Source organism: Juglans microcarpa x Juglans regia, chromosome 3D (assembly GCF_004785595.1).
Source record: "Juglans microcarpa x Juglans regia isolate MS1-56 chromosome 3D, Jm3101_v1.0, whole genome shotgun sequence".
NCBI lineage: Eukaryota > Viridiplantae > Streptophyta > Magnoliopsida > Fagales > Juglandaceae > Juglans > Juglans microcarpa x Juglans regia.
The window spans coordinates 36,011,080-36,034,443 of NC_054598.1; the positions used below are offsets into that span (position 1 = coordinate 36,011,080).

Below are 23,364 nucleotides of genomic sequence, written 5' to 3' on the forward strand. Positions count from 1 at the left end.
ATCCCGGTGTCAATACTTCCACCAAACCACACGTATTTTGTTGTATAGAATATGTTAGAACGTTATTTAAAACAAGCAAAATTTTGTTTGAACTTTAATCACAATATATTCGAATGTATTTTTCAATTTTCATATGACAAAACAAACACGTGAGAATCTCTTGTGGCGGAAAAAAGCATCATTTGAACGAATTTTAAAACATTCAAACGTCAGAGAAAATTTTCCAATATTCTTTGATTACAAACCATAACATAAAAACTAACTCTGATATGGTGCTGCCGCTTCTCCCATGGCCAACCTCAAGCTAGCGGCTCCCCAAAGTTATGGTACCTACATTGTAGGTAAATTAATTAGTGTGCAATATTACAAGAATTGCTAGGCCAGCCTTCTTATTCAAAAAGTACTTCAAAAAAAAAAAAATGCTTATTTTGAATATGATTTTTTGTAGTTAAAATGTCATTTTGAGTGATGCATTTTTGTCACGCGCATGTACTTTTTGCTAGGAACTAGGCGTTACTAGCTTAGAGAGAGAGATCGAGAGAAAAAAGAGTATGACGTAAATTCTAATTAAAATTGTGATACTCCATATTTTTAGTATATTTTTATTGAAGGATTATTTTATTAATTCAAAAATTTATTCTCTTGTTTTAAAATTATCGGATTTTTAGTGGGTTTATTTTTATGATTTTTAATTTGTGAAAAATTAAATTTGATATATCTCCTTAATATTTATTATTGTTATGCATTGAAATTGTTCTTTATTTTAAATTAATTTATTGTGGGATTTAATTATTTTATTTGACTTGCTGTTTGTAAATTATTTTCGTTGGATCATTTTTGTGACCCAAGATATGAGGATTGAACCTCATTTCTTTCCTTCTCTTTTTCTTTTTCTTTCCTTCTTTTTTTCTTTTTCCCTCCATTTTCTTTTTCTCCCTTCTCTCTCCCCGTGCGACCTGCCCTCCCTTTCTCCCCTGCGTCCGCGTCGTTCTCCACCCAGCCCGCCGCCGTGCGCCACCGTCCGGCGACACTGCCCGTCCCACCTCCTTCCCCACCCTCCGATGACCTCCCCCACCCCGGATTCCCTTCCCCACGTTCTCTCTTTGTCTCTCTCCGTTGGCCGTGTGAAACCCATTCGGGTTGTAAATTTTTTGCACCGCCGTGCACCTCACTACCCAGCCCTTCAGCTCCCCCTCCCTCCAGCGACCACCCCCCTCCAGTTTTAGCCTCCCTCGCGCCGCCGTTAGCCACCACGATCTCCTCAAAGCCGCGGCACCCTTTGAGTTCCAGTGCCACCGTCGCGCCACCTTCGGCTACCATCTTTTCACAACTTCATTCTCGACCTCCTAGCAACCTAACCCACCCATCCCCAGCTCCGATCCGTCACCGGTGAAGCACATCCATCAACATTTCTATTTTGGGTATTTTGGCCTTAAACCACCCCCTACGCCGCCGTCCACGGCAAACCACCTCCACCACTAGCTTCACCGACATCCCTAAGCCTTACCTTATCAATTTCGGGTCTTGGTTTGTCCCCATTCAAAAATGGGTATTTGAGACTCACGGCCACAGTGCATTTTGCACTATTTCGTTGCTGTGCCCCCACTGCTAGCACCTCCGTGATCTTTCAAAAATTATATTATAACATTGTAAGTATTTTTCCAAATAACTTTCGTGGTTTAAATGTATTTTTGCACTAACTCATTTTATCTATGAACTAGTTAGTTATGCCGGACTGAGTCCGAGGAGTAAGGGGGTCGGATGGATTTGATAATGGAGTTGTTTGTGTGATTGGATTGTGTTGACATTTGTTGGTTGTTGGATATTAGTGATTTTAGGAAGTGATGATATATTTTGGGATTATGAGGGTTTTAAGTTTTGAGGAATTAAAATAGATTATTTTAGAAGCTTAGGTTTAAATATCAAAATTCATGATTGATTGAAAACTTATGGAAATTACGTGATTATTTTATAGGTGACGATTTATAGTTGACTCGACATTTTTGAGAAAAATTCTGAAAAGCTAAAAAGTCCAGGTAAGCGGGGTTCCTATGCTAGATTTGCATAAAAATAAAATGGACTGAGGTTGATTTTTGAAAATATGCATGTTTTGTTATGAAAATATATTTGAACTACCTCAGTTATTTATTCTGCATTACTCATGAGATTCTGTTTAAGAATAAAGTATTTTCTGGCATGACTGGTGTAGACATGAGCTATTTTGTATTTTGCTTCTGAACTGTGTAAAAAAGAGCGAATATGAAAGTTTGTGCATAAAATTATGTTTTGTGATCTGATTCTATTCTGTTCTGAAGATGTTCTGTACTCTGATGTGATGTGATTTATGAAAACTTTGTTCTGTTCTGAAGATGTTTAGTACTCTGATATGATGTGATTTCTGAAAACTTTTGGCATGACATTCTGAATCGGGATGTGGTTTGTGGATGGTGACCTATTTGACCTACCACGGGTGCTAATAGTGGCTTCTGTTTGGGTTGGTACCAACTGTTCTGTTTCTGGTGCACACACTTTGGAAACAAAGTGATTTTCTGGTGGTCTTTCCTGTGTGCACACTCGGGGCTCTGAGAATAAATAAGGGGAAGATTCACATTCTGTTTCTACTCGGTTAGCTATCGGGGTTTGCACAACCCTACCACGGAGGTTAAACATGGCCTCTGATGCTTTGTGATATTCTGGTATGATGGTGGTCAGTTATGCTATGCCAAAAGACTTTGAATAAGAATATTTTTTTTGGAAACTTTGCTCTGATATTTTGATAGCATGTTATGACTCTGCATTCTGAAAAGAAAATAAAAAGTGTTTTGTTCTGCATTCTGAAATCTGTAAATGCTCATGTTTGCATACTAGTATATGTTCTCTGCTTACTGAGTTGTTGATAACTCACCCCCTCTTATTTATAATATTTTCAGATGATTTTTTTGGATATTTCAAATGAGGATCAGGACCATGAAGAATTGGGTGAGATGACTTAAGAATAGTGGATTAAGAATATAAAGTTTTCGATGAGTATTAGTGATTTTTGATAATTATATTGTTGAAATGTGAGTTTATGTGACATGTAGAGAAGTTGATAATTTTTGGGATTATTGTATTGAGGATTTTATATACGAGTATGTGTGGTTAATTAAATTTGAAGTGTTTACGTTCGATTTGGAGCTTTTGGAAGAGTATTAACAAAGTTGGAGTTGAGTATCAGGTAATATGAGTTAACTCTCCGCACCCTCGGGGACGGGGCGTTACAAAAATGGCTCCCCATGCTCGAACTGTCGTACTTACCATATGTTCTAGCTTATTAAAAGTATGGGAGGTGTAAGTACTGCTGCCATTAATTGATACAAACCTCTTACAGAATCAAAATGACTGCAATGCGTGTATGATGTAGCAACCTCAATAAAGAAGTGTAGCACGCATTAATCATGTATAAAAGCGTTTTTATTTTTCAGACAAACTAAGCAAGCAAATTAATTAGGTTTGGCTTGTACATAATGTATTTTCGTGAGGAGCTAAACAATATTGCACAACAAACATAAACTTTGGCACACATAGGGAGGAAATTGACAAAAGGAAAAAAAAAAACGCTTTTATGCAATGTAGTAAAACTAACAATTCTAATCAAGTGGAAACTTCCATCATGTATCCATATGTATATGTCAATTGCTCATCATGCATACTGATCTTTGGGCAGGGTAATGGGATGAACAAGCAATGCTAACACTTGGTCCAGAGTTTCAAGGTCTTCCGTGCCATGCCCATCTCCATATTGGTAAATGCATTGCGCCATCCTTGAAAGGTTCATTGTGATTTCGGTAAATATTGGAGAGAAGGGAGAAGTTGTAGAGAGACGTTCTTCATTGATCTTCTTCCAAATTGTACTAATCAAGGAACTAATGAATTCACGAGCATCTTTTTCACTAGCACCAGCATCATTCATGTAACATTGTATTGATTTCGGAACATCACCTCTCTCTAACTCATCCTGATCAGTCTCAAAACATATATATACACAGAAATATAAAAGGCTATTATCATATGTTCGTGTGTAGTGCAAAAAACTTGATGATATTCATAATTGGTTGATAGTGCACGTGGTTTTGCTTACCACATATGTTCCAAGATCACCTGCAAGTCGTACAATCGTTGATGACCAACGGATCATATTGGGATACTCTTCAAGGCAATCCAATGCCTCCTTTGTTAAAGGATTTGTGATGAAAACATAAGCATGCACTAGTATAACTGGCCCTGATATTGAAATCCATGCATTTTCAATGTATTCTTGAAGGCTTGGTGTATATTCGTTGTAGTACCACTTTGCTTCCAAGAAATAAGATCTACATAAATCTGCCCACTGAAACAATGATAGTGGAGTAATACGCTGAGGAAATATAATACATAACATTATCCTTCGGAAAAAAAACGTCAGGTAAGTATAATGAAGAATTTACAAGTCAAAGGTCTTACCACTTTATGAAGTAATCGAATGATGTTGAGTTCTTTTTCCTTGAGAGTGTGAAAAACTATTTCATTAACCAAGTTGTGGAGATTAAGGAAACATATTTGCATATAGTAAGGGAGTTGTTCCATTGCATTGACATCCCATCTGGAATTACAAAAGCTTAGTGCCCTTAAGTTTATACGTCAACGATTAGCGATATATGAAGCATTAGATGTTTATTGCCATTAATACAAACCTCTCAACGACATTTGTGAAGAGCTCAAGTTCATCCAAAGTGCCATGTATGTCATACATATCATCTATTGTGGTTATCATCGAATTGACTTTTGTTAACATTTTCCTATTATATCCAAACTCAGGCTGGAATGATACTCCCACTGTCCATAGGAAATTGGCCATCAACCTATCCCTTGCAAAGCTCATCTTTTCTACAATACAAGTGCTCCTCCACCAGCTTTATATAAACCAACAAAAGAATATATTAGTCTAGAGTAGGTGAAATGACCCTTTTTTTTATTTATATAAAACTGGCTGAACCAACCGATTGAGGGGAGAAAATCAATCGTATCGGTTTTGGCAGGTTTTGGTCATTTCAGTGATTTTTTGGTTGGTTTTGGGACTTTAGGGCTTTTTCTTGTTGGAGGGAGAGAGATGGTGTCGAGGCGACTGAGCGAATGATCTGAGTCTCATCGAGAGGGAGAACTGAGAGATGAGAGAGAGATGTGAGGGAGAGGGAGAACTGAGAGATGAAATATGTTTGACTGTCTGAGAGATGAGAGAGTTTGAGAGAGAAACTGCACTGGATAAATGGAGGGGGAGGGGGGCTCAGGAGTTTGGGCAACCTTAACCCAAAACGATGGCATTAGAAGTATTAAACTAAACGACCTCGTTTAAATTATTATTATTTTGTAAAAAAGCTCTTATAAAACGATGCCATTTAACATACTTAAGTTAAACCGCATTGTTTTATATAGGAATAAAATAATATATATTTAATCTGTTAGTTCATCGATTTGAACCGTGTTAAAATCAGAACCAAATCGATTGAAATCAGTTTCTATATATTTGGACCACTGGCCAACCAATTCTCAACCGATTTTGGAACCTGAAGGCCGGTGCCAATCGGTGACGAGCAGTTCCAATGGTTCCTATTCAGTCCTAGTTTAGAATTATAGCAATGCATTTTACTGCCTTTCGAATTGTATACCAAGTAAAGCTCCTTGTAGTTAACCTTGTTGAGATTAAAAACTAAAAAAAAAGGATAGAAAGTGATTTTACCTTGACACTTCTTTTAGTTCTTCTTGGTGGACTGCTTGTACCACGTTGAAATCCAATGATGCAAGCTCAAGAAAAATAGGGTTCGCATCTTTCTTGCTCCTATATGCATCAATGAACCAATTCGTTTCCAACCTTAGCATCCTCCAATGCAATGGAAGCTCTAGGGCATGGTTTACCATCACACAAAGATTTTGATCTTTGCTTTGCTTCACGTAGTCTTTGAGATGTTTGGCTGCAAAATCCCTTGCTTCTTCCAAGATGTTTTCACCTTCTAGCAAAAGGAATGAGGCTTCATACAAAGCCAACATTCCCTCAGTATCATTGCAAAGGCATTCCTTGAAACGCTCCTTTTCATTAGTGAAACTATTGAAAATCTCTGCAATTAATAAACCATGCTAATAGTTAGCTTTAAAGAGGGGTTACTAGTGTTCAAAACTTATTGAAAAAATAAAAATAAAACTCTAATATTTGTTACCTTGGGGAACATTATATCTGTTTTGTCTTAGCAATCTAAATTCAAGAGCCGTGGCATATAGACTCTTCTTCTTACACATATCAGGATCATCACGATTCGTATTGTATATACTACTCAGTATCCTCCTTATATCATCCTCAAAGTGGTAAGATAACCCAAGTCTTTGCAAGATATCAATCAACTCAAGTTGCTTTAAAGGCTCCAATGCTTTGTGTAACATCGTTGTCACTTCTCCCTTCAAGTTAGCAATTCTTATGTTGAATGAGTCTCCCTGAGAATCCAATTTTCTCATAAGCCAAGTACCAATAATCCAAAAATAGATGCAAAAAATACTAAGATAAAAAATAAATAATATTAATAGCAAAATGTATGATGTACCACATATTCGCTTGTCAGTGATCGGATACAATCATAATGACAATGGTAGGTTTGTAATTTGCGGATCTTCGAACAACAATGGAGTCACTTGAGTTTTCTCTAGAGACCATGCTTTGGGGAGGACAAGAAACAATGCTTGTTCTTGCTGTTACTAGTGAGATGCGGTTTGTTGATGGGAGTCGAATGGTGGGATTGTAGTTTTGGATCGAATCAAGAATGTAAGGATATATACTTGAGAAGCTCTTCAGAAAAGCTTGTGTTTTTTAGGTGGGTGGGAATGAATGGGTTGCTGTGAAACATATATATATATATATATATATATATTTGTGTCTGTGTGTGTCCGTGCGTGCGCGCACGTGCACATATATCTATTTAATTAATGCCAACAAAGCGAATATTTAGGAGAAACTTGGTGTATGAGAGGCGTCATATATATGAAGTTGTGTAGTCACCGAGAGAGAGAGAGAGAGAGAGAGAGAGAGAGAGAGAGAGAGAGAGAGAGAGAGAGAGAGAGAGAGAGAGAGAGATTGTTAAACAGTGATGGGTGTATGAGACTCGTGAAAAAAAAGCTCGTCCGTGAAAGTAGATACCTGCTTGATTAGTAAAAGACACATGCCCGGCAAGACTTGGCTCGACTTGGCTAAGACTCGTTAAGGCCCACTCGTTTATACAAGAGTCAACTCAATAGCTCGACTCGATTAATTAAAACTCATTCATATATTGATAAATATATATACACACTTATGTATATATACATGTACATATATATATATATATAAGTATTAGCTAATAATATGAGCATAACTCTTTTATAATTAAATATATATTTATATATAATATGTAACCTAATTACTTATATATCTATATATTGAATATACTTCATAGCTATTTTATAATTTGTATAATAATTAGTTGATAAGTTTTAATAATTTCATATACTAGATAATTTCTATGAAATAGATATATGCTATCATATTATGTGTTTGTATTAGTAATTTCTGTAGGTATATAATATATTGTTATTAAGGATAAATATCAACTAGTTAGATATTAATTATTTATAAAATTTTAAAATCTTTATAATTGATTAATAGAGGTTCTACTTGTTAGTTGTACAAATTCAATATTAGATTTTTTATTTATCCAATTTATTAATTATTAAGTCTTATTTGAAAAATAAAAAAAAAAACAATTCGAGCCGAGCTAGCTTGAGCTCGTTTTTGGGACGAGCTCGAGTTAGAGTTCAAAATTTAGTTTGCCGAGTTGAGCTCGAAAAAAGAATAAATAAAAATCTCGAGCCGAAATATTTTGAGTCGAGCGGAGCTCGACAACCAAAGACTGGCTCAGTTTAGCTCGATTGCAGCCCTAGCTGCCCCACACAAGCACACGTAACCATCACAAATACCAGCAACACCACCAACATCCGGAAACAAGTAGAAAATGACAATATAAGTTGTAGTTGTGGAAACTTATTAGAAAATGACAACAGATTTGAACAAAATATCTAATTTCATTTGTAGAAATAGAGTTTTCAATAAACATAGTAATTTCCTCCAATATATATTCGGCCACGAGCTAGTATGTATTTACACACACCTATATGTATTTAATTAACACTTTGAATTTGTGCGCTATAATCTGATCTATATAACTTCATATATATAGGAGTACCAGTCTAGGGTTTAGGGTTAGAGAGTAGTACCCTAAACAACTTGCCCTACCAAACATGTACACCAGCCATGCATGCACACTATTGGCGCCATGCATATCGGGATAGCCGGCGGACTTTAATCATGTAATATTTAGTACCTAATTCTTAAAATTTTCATCAATATCATTAACGTCTAAATTAACTAAACCTAAAGATAAAGCTCTAAAATTCTTTGATCATGATCATTATAAAGATATAAACACTAGGTAAATCTCTTGAAAAGTGATAATGACAGTCTTCTTTGGATTTCAGTTAAATATAACTAGATGTTTTTGCTTGTGCCTCCATTTTTAGAGATATACGTCCATTGGATTCCAAAAACTACATCTTTTCCATACGGATTCAACGTCTTGCTTTATAGAATATGCTATTAATAAAAAGAGTGTAACGAGAATCCAGATCCCCTATAATTCTTATGTGGACTTTAAAGTCCTAAAATGAATAAGAGATCATAAATTACGTACATGTGTGTTGGGAATGATTTAAGGACATGACCACTATAAGGTAGGAATAATAGAACAAACAAGATAAAATAACAAGCAGCATATATAATTGGTGTTTTATTTGGACGTCAATGATTCTGTTATGGGTTCCCTTACGTAATGAAACAAAAACAAAATGAAAAGAAAATGAGAAGAACTGAATCTTTATTAACACAAGAATGGGCCACCAACAAGTTTTAAATTCTGATGATCCTTTCCGTTTTCCCTTCCTGCCTTATACACTCAACTATTACACATGTTTACCCATACAAAAGTATTAAACGCCCTGTTTGATTACTTCTACGCACTGTTTCAGCCTTTCCTTCCTTATTTACCGCCCACTGTTTCATCTTCATCATGTCACACTGCAATATTCCTCCACACTTCAAAGATCGTTATCCACAAAGCTATTAACAATCCCTCCCACCTTAAAGAACCTTGCTCACAAGGTACTGTGGATAAAGGTTTGCGTAATTTCCAGTACATACTCCCAAGAACTGGCTTTACGAGGGGCACCATTCCATTTATTGAGAACTTTAGTCATGGCATGGTTTCAATTCACTTCATACGTGTAAGGTAGGTGTGAGACCCAAAAATTAGGGTATTTTAATTTATTCATTAGTATTATTATTGTTTATTTTATTTTTCAGGATTAACCTCCACCGTTAGATTCATCTAAGGACCCTTAGATGGATGGTTGGGATTAAATTCCCAAGAGAAACCCTAATTCTCCCCATTTCCCACTTTCCCTCTCTTTCCTCCCTCTCCCTTTAGCTTAGCTGACGGCCCCCTCTTCGTTACCGATTCTCCTTTTCTCTTCAGCCCAGTGGCGCCTTCATAGTCCAGCCACCGCCACTGCACCAACAGCCTTTCCTCTCACTGGTGACCACCTCCTCATCGAACCCACCCACGACGCAGCTCCCTCCCTTCCCCTTTCCTTCTCCTTTCCTTCTCCTTCTCACATGGGTTCCCTACTTCGGCACAAGCAGCATCGTCGTTGCAGCCATCGGAGTCACCGCACTTAGCCCCTCACGCCAGCGACCCTCCCTTCTACCGAACCCAACCACTTGTCTCCCCGATCTGCCCCTCACATAGCCCACTCTCTCACACGGTTTCCGCACATTGCGGCCCAGATCCGCAGCCTATAGCTGCGCTTCGCCACCCTCATGCACGTTGGACCTCCACCCCTTGGGCATACCTTCCTTCTTAAGCCACACTGATCTCTCCTTCCCTCTCACGCTCTCTCTCCCTCTTGGGTCTCCATTGTGCACTGCCAGATTTGCCGCCTTGCGCCACCCTCTAGCCACCGAGCTGCCACCCACACTGTAACTCTGCACCCTATCGGTAAGCATCTACCATTTTTCCTCTCGCTCGAATCCCCCTTCTCATAGCCTTAGGAATGTCTTTCAACCCAGTGTGGCCGTGTGCCTCAGCTATCAGCGACGTTTCAGTGGTTGCACAACCACCCCTGGCCTTCCCCTTCCCACTCCCGTAAACTTTTTCCTTCGAAACTGCCCTGCCATGCTCGCATAGGCGATTCCATTATGCTCGCATTAGTCTCCCAATGACACATCACGTCTAATACTCCTAGGGCGGCCATGTAATCCAAAATCTCCATTTCCACAAAAACATTAATACAACACTCAGCAAAATCCAATGATTATTATTTTCGTAACACGAACTGCTCTAACCTCAATCGACTCTTATGTTAAAACTCACAAACCTTCATTGTATTCTAGAAGTTGGTAACCTATTAGCCACTTCCAAAGTTAACCATCAATAAACATTTCCATCATCCAGACCTATTCTTTCAAAATCAACAAGAATTATATCTTAAATCCGCACCACCAAAAGTTTAATCTCTAATTACAAGTATCATCTCAAATTTTCAAATCACCAATAATCCCTTAAGATCAACACATGGTTTGAATCCTTAATTATATCACAACATAACACCATTGAGTACGAGATAGCTCAACCTCAACACCTACTAACCAGAAAACTCTCACCACATTTGGTAGAAAATTCTTGATCTCCCAAAACTATGAACTATTACACACTTTCCTCAAACTCACCAAGAATTCATTCCTGAATCTGCACTAACTATTATCCTTAAATATGTTATGGATCAAATCCCAAAACCTGCCACTAAAACCTCGAACTAATAACAATTATTTTCCCCAATTCAAACCAAATCTTCAATTCTCATAGAAATACACGAACTAAATCAATACCTTCAATCCCCGAAGAAATATTCTCCTTGAAAATTCCTATATCAATAACTCAACTCTGATCAACCCTATTTAATGGTCACAGATTAACCAATCTCCAAAATAAATCAAGCTAGCACACCAAGCCTGCAGAATTAAAAACTCAAATCTTATTACAAATTAGTCCTTCAAATATGCAATTCTAAAACTTTAAAACCTTAAATTATATAAGAATCACCTTCTGAAATCTGTAAAATTGACAAACTTATATCCAATAATAAAACAATCAACTCCAGAAGCTTTCAAAATCTAAAACATTAAATGATAACAAATCATTTCCTAAAGTATGCAAAACCTTAAACCTTTGGTGAAATTCTCGTAAATCTATCCTTAAAGTTTGTTGAACTTACAACCTCCTATTCTAAAGCCTCGTGTCAAATCTCAACGAAATCTAAAACCTCAATTACCCTACTCCCCAAAGAGATCACCCAAACCAAACCGTTCCCTTCATGCCTCAAGATTACAAAAGCAAACTAAGTCGATAAAAGTTCAAACCTACTACACTAAGGTTGTGTTTGGATGTTGAAGTGAGTTGAGTTGAGATGATAAAATATTGTTAGAATATTATTTTTTAATATTATTATTATTTTGAGATTTGAGAAAGTTGAATTGTTTATTATATTTTGTATTGGGATTTGAAAAAGTTGTAATGATGAATTGAGATAAGCTGAGATGACTTATAGTTCCAAACGAAGCCTAAATATTTATACCTAACAATTACATTCTTGATCGTATCATCTTCTTACCATAACGTAACCCTTAACCCCACTTTCAACTCAAAACAAATTAAAATACAACTATAGCAAAATAAATTGAAATACAACAATATAACATAAAATAAAATAGAATAAAACCAGCAAAATAAAATATCATAAGATAAAATGAATAAAACAAATGAAGTAGTACACAATAAAATAATTAAAACAAATAAAATAGCCTACCATAAAATAAAATAACTAAATAAAATAAAATAACATAAAATAAAATAAATAAACAAACAAAGTAACGTACAATAAAATAAATAAAACAATTAAAATAACATACTTCCAACAAAATAATTTCAAATCACAACTTTAAAATTTCCTGGTACTGCACCTACGAGACATGTGGTTTTACTTAGAGTCTAACTGCTCTGATACCCCCTGTGATGGCCCGACTCCCACATACAGAAACGTGAGAATCATGACGTCGGGATGATGATAACATGGGTCACACATCCCAACGATAGTGCCAAGTGTGTGTACATGCAACAATGTACAATAAACAACACAATGAATAATTTAAGTAAGTCAACTAAGTACCAGAATTTTTAAGACAAATTTACATAAGTAAAACATTTAAAAAGAGTTACACAGTTATCCCAAGATAAAATATAATACAAAGCCAAATACAGATACGAGTGATCCCAAATCACTCATCGGGCGGAGCCGAATCCTCAGGCTCACCCTCAGCTTCATCTGCATCGAAATCTGTGTTACCATAAAACGGTACCGCAGGTAAGTATAATCCAAACAACTCTCGAGAATAAAAATGCATTAATGCAACCAACATACATGCATATGATGAAATATGCATTATTCTCAAAACATCATTTTTTTCGAAAATGAATATTTCCCAACGCTTGCCAGAATCCCATTTGGCCCAAAACATATCCATAAACACATTTCCCGTCATTTTCCCAGAAAATGACTCAAATCAATAATCCATCATTTTCCCAGAAAGTGTGCTCGTAACCATTAAAGCATAAATCGACAACAAAATCATTTATCAGATACTGTAGGTGGGAATCACAGGCGAGACTCTACCACCATCCCTACCGCATGCACTGTAGGTGGGACTATACCACAATCCCTGTTTACCACCATCCTTATAGTTCATTTTCATACAAGAGGTATTATCAGAGCACTGTAGGCGGGAATCACAGGCGGGACTCTACCACCATCCTTGTTTACCATCATCCCTACCGCGTGCACCGTAGGGGGAATCACAGGCAGGACTACACCACCATCCCTTCTTACCACCATCACTACTGCGTGCACAGTAGACTGGAATCGCAGGCGGGACTATACTACCATCCCTGCTTACCACCATCCTTACAGTCTCTTTTCCTTTTTCTCAAACCAGTCAATCCAATCATTTCAAACATACTCAAAATCATTTCTCACATGAAAACCCAGTTTTCAAATAAACACATGAACATGTATGCAATCATGCGAAAACCCAGTTTTCATTTACAAACATGAACATGCGTGCAATGCAATGTATATGAAATGACGCATTATCCAACAACTAACAATTGCCAACACAATCCAATCACACAAACAACTCCATTCTCCAATCCATCCGATCCCCTACTCCTCGGACTCAGTTAGGCATAACCAACCAGATCACAATAAAATGAGGTAGTGCAAAAATACATTTAAATCACGAAATTTCTTTGAGAAAATACTTACATTGCTTTATTATAATTTTTGAAGGATCACGGAGCTGCAGGAAGTGGCAACACAGCAACAGAACAATGCAAAATGCACTGTGGCCGTGGGTGGAGAGGGGCGGTGTTGGTCACGGCGACGCGCGGCGGCGGGCTGGGTGGAGGAGAAAAACGCACGGGAGAGAGGGGAGGGGTGCTGCGCGCGCGGAAGAGAATAGCGAGAGAGGAGAAAAGAAATGGGGGGAAAAAGAAAAGAGAAAGAAAAGAAAAAGAGGAAAAGAAAAAAGTGAGGGAAAGAAATGAGGTCCAATCCTCACATCTTGGGTCACAAAAATGATCAAACGAAAAAGATTTCAAAACAGCAAGTTAAATAAAATAATTTAAACGTAGTGATTAAATGAAAATAAAATAATTAAATCCAATAATAAACTAATTTAAAATAAAGAGCAATTTAAATAATGAACAATAATTAATAACAAGAAAAACACATTGACTTAACAATTAAAAATCTTAAAATAATATAACGTAAATCATCTAACATTTAAAACAAGAAAGCTCATAATCTACAATAATTTTCTTAGTCAAAATACACGTAAATATGGGGTATCACAGAAGGGCTTTGGGTCCGATGAAATGTTGGGCTTGATATCGCAGTAGTGGTTGGAAATTGGGCCGTGGGCCTGATGGAGGATGGGATTACCCATGTAGTTGGGTTTGTGAAACTGTGAAATATTGTGACTGTTGTGAAGTTGTATATTGTCTGATGTGTGTTATGCCATGTGGGGGCAGGGTACCCCGTTCGTTCGCTGGGGTGCGGGGGTGGACCCCAATCCGTCCACCCCCCTTATTAGGCCTGTGGCTCAGCTCATTTTTCTGGGCCCTAAATGACACAGAATCTATTTTTGGGCCGTTTTGGGCCCAGAATCCATTTTTGGACCACTTTGGGTCCATAATTTAACTAAAAATATATATATATATATATATATTTAAAAATTGAAAAAATATATACATATATATAGATAGAACTATTAACTATATACTAAATTTTAACTATTAAATAATTAAGTAATAATCATCACTAAGACACTAAGCTATTACAAATTACAATTTACAATTATACAAGCTATTACAAATTACAAGCCATTACAAATTACAAATTTAGCAACTTAAACTATTACAATATTACAAACTCTTCTAAAAATATTAAATATTACAAATTGTACGATTAACTATTGTAGCAACATTACACTTAATTGTAAATTAATAATTATAACTCATAACTTTTCAATTTGATCAATTTGGGATGGCGTTGTGGCAGTGAGTTCACTGAGTGATGAGTTGTGTCGACTGCTGTGAGACTGAAAATCAAGATCATAAACATTAATAAGTTATAAAACCTGAAATATTAATAAGTTAAAAATAAAACAAATTAGAATTATAAAGTTATAAAATGAAACAAAAATTTTAAAAATTAAAATACAAAATATTAAAAGTACTAACCAAGATGAGATTGGGATTGGGCAATTGGAATTTGAGACGAAAATGAGGCAGATGAGCATAAATCGGTCATTAGGATTCAACATATGTATATTGAGAATATAAAAGCTAAAAAATATACAAGCAAAATAATTAGTTACTAAAATATGATATAAAATTATAAATGCAAAAAATTAAATAAAGGACAAATTGTGCAAACCATGGCAATGGTGCGTCCAATACAAAGTCGTACTGCATCGAAGGTAGCCGTAGACGCCGTCTCATGTATCACTATAACAATAAAATTTGAAATGAAATTAATTAATACCAATTAAATGAAAATAAATAAATTAATAAGAAATTAGAAAATGAAATTAAAATAAATACTAGATCAGGCTGGTCACCCTGCTCTTCCCGTGCGCGAAGGCTTTCTCTCCCTCTCTCCCTGTGCGTTTCTTCTCCTCCACCCAGCCACTGCCGCGCGCTGCCGTGTGCCTCACCGGCCTTCTCCTTCCCTTCCCCACCAGCCGAAGACCACCACCCTCTAATCTCAGCCTCTCTAGCGCCGCCGTTTGTCCCCACGCACGACGTAAAGCCGTGACACCTCTTGTGTTCGCTCGCCGCCGTACCGCCACCTCCGGCCATCATTTCTTCACCACTTCATCCTCGACCTCCTAGCAACCTAATGCACCCATCCTCAGCCCCGATCTACCACCGGTGAAGCACATTCATCAACATTTTCGTTTTGGGCTTTTTGGACTTCAACCGCCCTCTACGCCACCACATACGGCCAACCACCATCACTATTAGCTTCACCGACATCCCTAAGCCCTACCCTATCAATCTCGGGTCTTGGTTTAACCCTGTTCAAAAGTGGGTTTTTGAGACACAGGGCCACAGTGCATTTTGCATTGTTACGTTACTAAGTCACCACTTCTTGCATCTTTGTGATCCTTTGGAAATTATTATATAGCGCTGTAAGTATTTTTCTAAAGAACTTTCGTGATTTCAATGTATTTTTGCACTAACTCATTTTACTGTGAACTGGTTGGTTATGCCGGACTGAGTTCAAGGAGTACGGGAGTCGGATGGATTGGAGGATGGAGTTGTTTGTGTGTTTTATTTGTGTTGGGAGTTGTTGGTTGTTGGATAATATGTCGTTTCATGTACATGGCATATTTGCATGCATGATCATGTTTGTAAATGAAATTGATTTTTGTGTAATTGTATTAATGTTCATGTGTTTATTGAAAACTGGATTTTCATGTGTTAAAGGATTTTTGGGTGGTGCGTATCACGACCCCAAGCCGAGATGGGACATTATCTCGGTGGAGCTTCTCTGGTTACTCGGGAACAGAATATACTGAGTGACGTCCCCTGGGTTGTCGCTGGGTGACAACGGGATCGGACAGGATGGTAACACTCTCGTGCCGACTCCGTAGCCCCTCTGCTGGCGGGGGTTAGAGGATGCTTGGCCACGTACACGCTGGGCGCGGAACTAGGCATCGCTTGTTACAAAGTCACATGCACGGTCGTTACCCATGGTGTGACGAAGGGAGCTAGGGTGTGCGGATGGTCCTTATGGGAGATAATGGTGCATACGGTAAAATTGTTTAATGGGCAGGCTATTTTATGGGAAAATAGCGTGTGATGGAAAAAATGGTTTTGTGTGGGTCATTTTCTAAGAAAATGATGCATTATTATTTTTGGGCCAAAATGAGATTTTGGCGTGTGTTGGAAAATATTCATTTTTTGGGAAAATGATATTTTGGGTCTGATGCATATTTCATTATATGCATGCATGTTGGTTGCATTAATATATTTTTATCTCGTGGTTGTTTCGTTTATACTTACCTGCGGTACCGTTTTATGGTAACACAGATTTTGATGCAGAGGAAGATGATGGTGAGCCTAAGGATACGGCTCTGCCCGAGGAGTGATTGAGATCACTCATTTTTATATTTGGACTTGTATCATACTTTTATCTTGGGATAACTGCATAATTCTTTTTAATCATTTTACGTATGTTAATTTGTATTAAAAATTCTAGTACTTAGTTGACTTATTAAAATTATCCGCTGCATTGTTTATTGTACACTGTTGCATGTACACACACTTAGCACTATCGTTGAGATGCGTGATCGTGTTGTCACCATCTTGGCGTCTCGATTCCCGTGTTTCCGTACATGGGGGTCAGGGGCGCCACAACCACCCTCCTCCTCGACGTCGGCCCCCTCATACTCAACCAAATCATGCTATAACTACGCTTTTGAAACTAAAACAAATTAGATCGATATTTAAAAACATTTAATCATCTCAAATATTAATAGATCATACAAAGATGTTTTTGGGGAATTAAGCTACAATTTCTGCTGGCACTAGAATAAGATCTTATTCCACATTAATGTAAATTCTCAAAATTTAATTAATAGCTTAAAGTGTAAATTGATAATTTTGGTAAAAAACTAAGAAAATATTGATAGTAATTGGAACGTATAATATATATATTTTTTAACCTAAGATCAGTTTATTATTATCAGCTCAATAGCTCAAAATTTAGTATTGATAGTAATTAGAACCCTAATCCGAAACCCTAAAATAATTTAGGGTATTTTGAAAAAAATGAAAAAAGCAAACCAATCATGGAGAGATTCACACACGAACACACTGTACACATTGTTCATCAACCATTCAAACCAGTGAAGCACATGCACAATCAAGTCTCCACAGCATACAATACACAAAATCATATCCTCCATCTCTGATTAAACTCCATCCTTCCTCCAATCTCCATTTCATAAAATAAATATCACAAAACATTGTAGTAGATTTATGGTTTTTAACCTTCGGCGACGGAGATGAAGATGGAGTCATAGAAGACTGTGGCGATGGTTATGGTGACGGCGAGTGATGGAGTGAGACACAGAAAGCGCGATGACTGGAGAGAGAGAGAGAGAGAGAGAGAGAGAGAGAGAGAGAGAGATTCTGGGTGAGTGGGAGGGTGGTCTAGCGGGGCACCCGCGCGCGGGGGGGGGGGGGGTTGGGGAGGGGAGATTCTAAACAAAAAATGAAACGACGCCGTTTTGCCATTGACAATGTTAAACTTTTGTAATTAAATAAATTATTTTATTTATATCATAATTCTACATTTCACCCTTATATCGCACTTTTATTATAATGCTTGTATACGCATCATTTATTTCGGGGAGGAGCTAGATATTATTAGTGATGTACAGCTGAACTGCTAACCTTTGATGCGCATCTAGTCTCCAAATTTAAAAAGGAAAAGGAAATTATAAAGACTTTCATGTGATTTATAATGACTAAATAATTGTGAACTTTTAATCACGTATTTGTATTTATCAATAATCGTCCATCAATATTTTTAGGCTGGGAAATGGGATGAAAGCAATGCTAACACGCGATCCTTGGTTTCACATTCCGCACTGCCATGGCCATCTCCTTATTTGGTACATGCATTGGGCCATCTTTGCAAGGTTCATTGTGATCTCAATTTACATTTTTGAGAAGGGTGAAGTAACAATGCGTTCTGTTTTTTAAACTTCTTCCAAGTTGTTCAAATCAAAGACCTATGTACGTACTCCTGAGCATCTTGATCTTCACTAACAGTGATATCATTCATGTAACATTGGATTGATTTAGGAACATCACCTCTTTCTAGCTCATCCTGATGAGATAAGAAACACAAACATGTACACTCACATATACATACACACACACATATAGATTGAGGTTAATCTATATATGTTTATAATGTCAAGTGGTAAAAAAATTCATGATGAAATTCTTAAGATAGTATATATGGTTTGTACACCGGAGATGTTCTAGAGAATTTGCAAGTTGTAGAATCATTGATGAACAACGAATTATATTCGAATACTCTTCTAACTTCTAAGCAATCACATGATTCCTTTGTTATTGGATTTGTGACAGCAAAATAAGCATGCCCCACTAGTATAATTGGTGCTGATATGGAAACCCATGCATTTTCAATGTATTATTGAAAGCTTGGTGTATATTCATTGTAATGCCACTTTGCCTCCAAAAAATAAGATTTTCATAAATCTATGTAAAGAAATATTCATAGTAGAGCAATGAACTAGAGGAAGTATATGTAATACTTAGAAATCAAGATCTTACCACTTTTTTAAGGTATCGAGCGTTATTGAATCCTTTCTACTTGAGAGCGTCAAAAGCCATTTCGTTGACAATGTTGCCCAGATGACTAACTCGGGAGGGGGGTGAATTAGGTTGGTCTAAATTATAAATCAAAGACACAATATAAAATGTGAATAAAATACTGAGCAATAGTAAATAAAAAGAATAAGGGTAAGAGAAATGCAAACTCAATATTTTAACGAGGTTTAGCCCCATTGCCTATGTCCTTGCCTTGACCTACCCCTTGATGATTCCCAAATTCACTATTTAACCACATTCAAGTGTAGCTAAAAACCAATTACACTTTTGAACAATATCGCTTCAAAGAATTTGCATAGAACACATTCTACACTTACAATCACCTTACGAGTGATGATTCAACTATTTCTCGTGTAGAACACTTATTACACTCACAAGGGTTACAAACACCCCTTTACTATTTATACAAGAGCTGATAGTGGGTATGTTATTAGAGTACACTTCTCAATGAGTGAAATGAAAACAGTACAACGCAAACTATATCTCTATCAGAATGAACAAATGTTAAGGCTCAATGATTGGAAAAGAGAGATTGAAAACTTTTGAAGAATGAATGTAGTAAATCTTGTAGTTGATGTGTGTTTTTGAAGATATCAAATGAGCTATTTATAGATATATGAGACTTCAATTTCAAATTTAAAAAGATTCAAATGTCAAAAGGAGCACCACTCATTTTTCAAAGATTTCAAATAAAAGATTTTCCTTTTTGCAATTGTTAAAGACAATATCATTCACTTTTCAAATTTCTCAAACAAAAGCTTCTACTTTCCACACATGTAAAAAAGAGTATCATTATTTTTCAAACAAAAACATATTCCTTTTGCATATGTAAAAAAGAACATCAATCACTTTTCAAAAATTTCAAACAAAAGTTTCTACTTTTTACATATGTCAAAAAGAGTATCAATCACGTTTCAAAATTTTCAAACAAAAACAATCTACCTTTTGCACATGTAAAATGAGTATCAATCACTTTTCAAATTTTGAATCATATCATACACGTGAAAGATTACAATCAACCATCTTTCAAAAATTCAAAATTCAAACTTTCAATTGTCAAATATATCATGCACATGTGAAAAATGTAACTTGATGCTTTATGAGAAAAGATTCTTTTTGAGCCTTAAACCCTTTTTGAATTTTAAAAAAGATATATAAAATTACTCTAACAACATTATTTGTAAGTTTGTTCCCTTTTTTGTTATACTTGATTCGTTGATGTGCTTGACTTCATTATGTGGACAACTTGAGCTTATGACTCATTTATGTTGAAGTTGTTTGTTATCATCAAAATCCATATATAGATATATAATTATATGATGCTTGAAACTTTAGGTTCAACAATCTTCTCATTTTTTATGATAACAAACACTTAGTAAAACTTTGATATCTGTAGTAACGCTTAAGCTCCCATTGAGAATGTGCGTTAGTTTTTCAAGTAATAGATAAACATAATTCCAAGCATATATATATATATATATATATATATAAAACTTAACCATTCAAGGGACATTAAATCAAATAAAGCATTGGAAAATACATGTTAATGTTCTATTCTAAACTTCTCTCCCTTTTTGAATCATTAAAATGGACAACAGTAACCAATGCATAAATGAGACGGTTTGTTAATAGAAATTGTGGAGAGTTGAATAATTGGAGCTGCTTAGGCCAGACAAGTGCTGCATTGCTATAAGGCTAGCCCTATCGAGTTAGTGTAGAAAGAACTTCAAATCCGCGTGATATTTTTGACAAATGAGATTGTGTAAGGATTTGAAACCTTTAAGTTTCTGTGTAAAGGATCATCCTTACCCATCAGAATCTCAAGAGAAAAACTTCTCAAATCATTCCTTGACCTAGTTTCTATTTATCCATGATAGTTTTTATGGCCAAGCAGTTTTCTTTCACTAATGTTCCAAATTTGAATTATGAACCATTCACGTCTCAACCGTATGTTTTATCTATTGAGGCTATTAACGCCGTGATAGGAGCATAAATTCGTTTGACTTGAAGGACTGATTTTGAGGTCATCGCAAAATCAAGGACTCTTAGTGTGCAATATGTGTCTCTGTTACAACTATGTCTCGGATATTACGAGTGAGAGTGAGTGTGATTGAGCAACTTAACAATCAAATTTCTGAATTGCGTCAAAAGCTTACAAATAAAGACATAATGAATAAGAGATTAAAATAGGAAAACGAGGAGTCGAAAAAGTTGAAGAACTGGTATGCTCATGACCCTCAACCACGAGTACATGAGCTAGAAAGAGAGAGTTCAAATTCAAGACTAGCAGTAGCTGATAATGGCAAGGGTTCAACGTTTACGAGAAAGTAACTTTTGAGAACATCGAAAAAGCTTGGGGGACAAGCTGTATTTAATCCAACTGCCTTAGTAAAAGTTTGATGAAATTAGTCCAGCTTATCTTGTAATGTTAACCAAGTAAGATATGAATAAATATGATGTTTTGTCTTGTGTTCATGTTTATCTCTATAAAGGCAGTCTTTAGCTTATTCAATTCGCATTTTATCTTCTTCGCATATCTGTAATCAATCTGCATTCTTACTCTGCAAATTTTATCTGTTAGCAAAGGCTCAATAATCTTATTCCATCAATCATTTTGATCAATATATGAGGTATTCTACACCTTAGTCACCAGTTTTCTCAGCATCTACTATAGGTTACATGGTGCAACATGAAAGAGATTTGGTTAATAGCCATTTATGAACTAGTGAGTCTTGGCACTTGGTACTTATCCTCCATTATTTCATTTTTTTGGGATTGTAGTCTCGAGCACGTGAGGTTGAAAAGCTTAACGAGAAGATTCCTGTACTCTGACGACTTGTTCATGAGTCTAACATAAAGATAAGTGCCTTAAAACAGCAGAATAAGGATTTGAAGTCCTTGTTTGGCTCTTCATTTCGATTGCTTAATCCTTTGGATAAGGACAACATGATGATATATATAAAAAGCAAGAGTGCTGAAGAAATGAGGTTAAGAGCCTCAAGTTTTTGCAAGTCATTTGAAATAAAATAAAAATATTTAACAAATATCCATAGCATGCATCATTCCTATTTCTCTTCTAATCATGCATAATCTATCTTCTGGCAGAGGTTTTGTAAAAATATCTATTAACGGGTCGTGTGTACTTGTGAAATCTAGTACAATGTCACCCTTTTGCACATGATTTCATAGAAAATGATATCTAATCTCAATATGTTTAGTCCTAGAATGTTGTATCGGGTTCTTTGAAAGATTTATAACATTGGCATCATTACATTTGATTGGAATGTGATTATACATAAGTTTAAAATCCTCAAGTTGCTGATTCATGTACAGAACTTAAGCACAATAACTACCCATGACAACATATTATGCCTCAGCAGTAGATAGTGCAACATAATTTTGCTTTTTACTAAACCATGAAATAAATGCATGGCCTAAGAAATGGCATGTTCCACTAATATTTTTTCAATCAACTTTGTAACGAGCATAATCTACATCTAAGTAGTTGATTAGATCGAAAGAATTGTGCTTAGGATACCATAATCCTAAATTAATTGCACCAACAGTTTATCAAAGAATACGCTTAATTGCAGTCAAATGAGATTCTTTTGGAGATGATTGAAAGCGTGCACATAAGCATACATTGAACATAATATCTGGTCTACTGGTTGTCAAATATAATATATTACTAATCATACATTGATATACCTTTGAGTAGATTGACCTCCTGCTTTCATCTTCGTCAAGTTTGGTGGATGGGCTCATTGGTGTTCTAATTTCCTTTGCACATTCCATTCCAAACCTTTTGAATAATTCTGTTATATACTTTGACTGATTAATGAATGTTCTACTTTTTGCTTACTTAATTTGCAATCTTAAAAAGAAGCTAAGGTCTCCTATCATGCTCATCTCAAATTCTTCCTTCATACTCTTAGTAAAAATTTGACATATGTAACACCGGGGCCGAGCAGGAAAATTCGCGTCCGAATTTTTTTTTTATGGATGAAAAGCTCACTTGGATTTTAACGAGTAGTTTTGAGAATAGGTTTCGGTTCCCAAATATTTATTTCGGCGATTTATGAGTTTTATTGAGATTGTTAATTAGGTTAATTTCAGCTAATATTTTATGGACCGAGCATGTTTTATTTTATTTTGTTTTTGGCCCGAC

At 36.1% G+C, this 23,364-nt stretch overlaps 1 pseudogene; it reads right to left on the reverse strand.

Moving 5' to 3' along the window:
• Positions 1-3,329: 3,329 nt before the first annotated feature.
• Positions 3,330-6,868, reverse strand: LOC121255273 (annotated as a pseudogene).
• Positions 6,869-23,364: the final 16,496 nt, after the last annotated feature.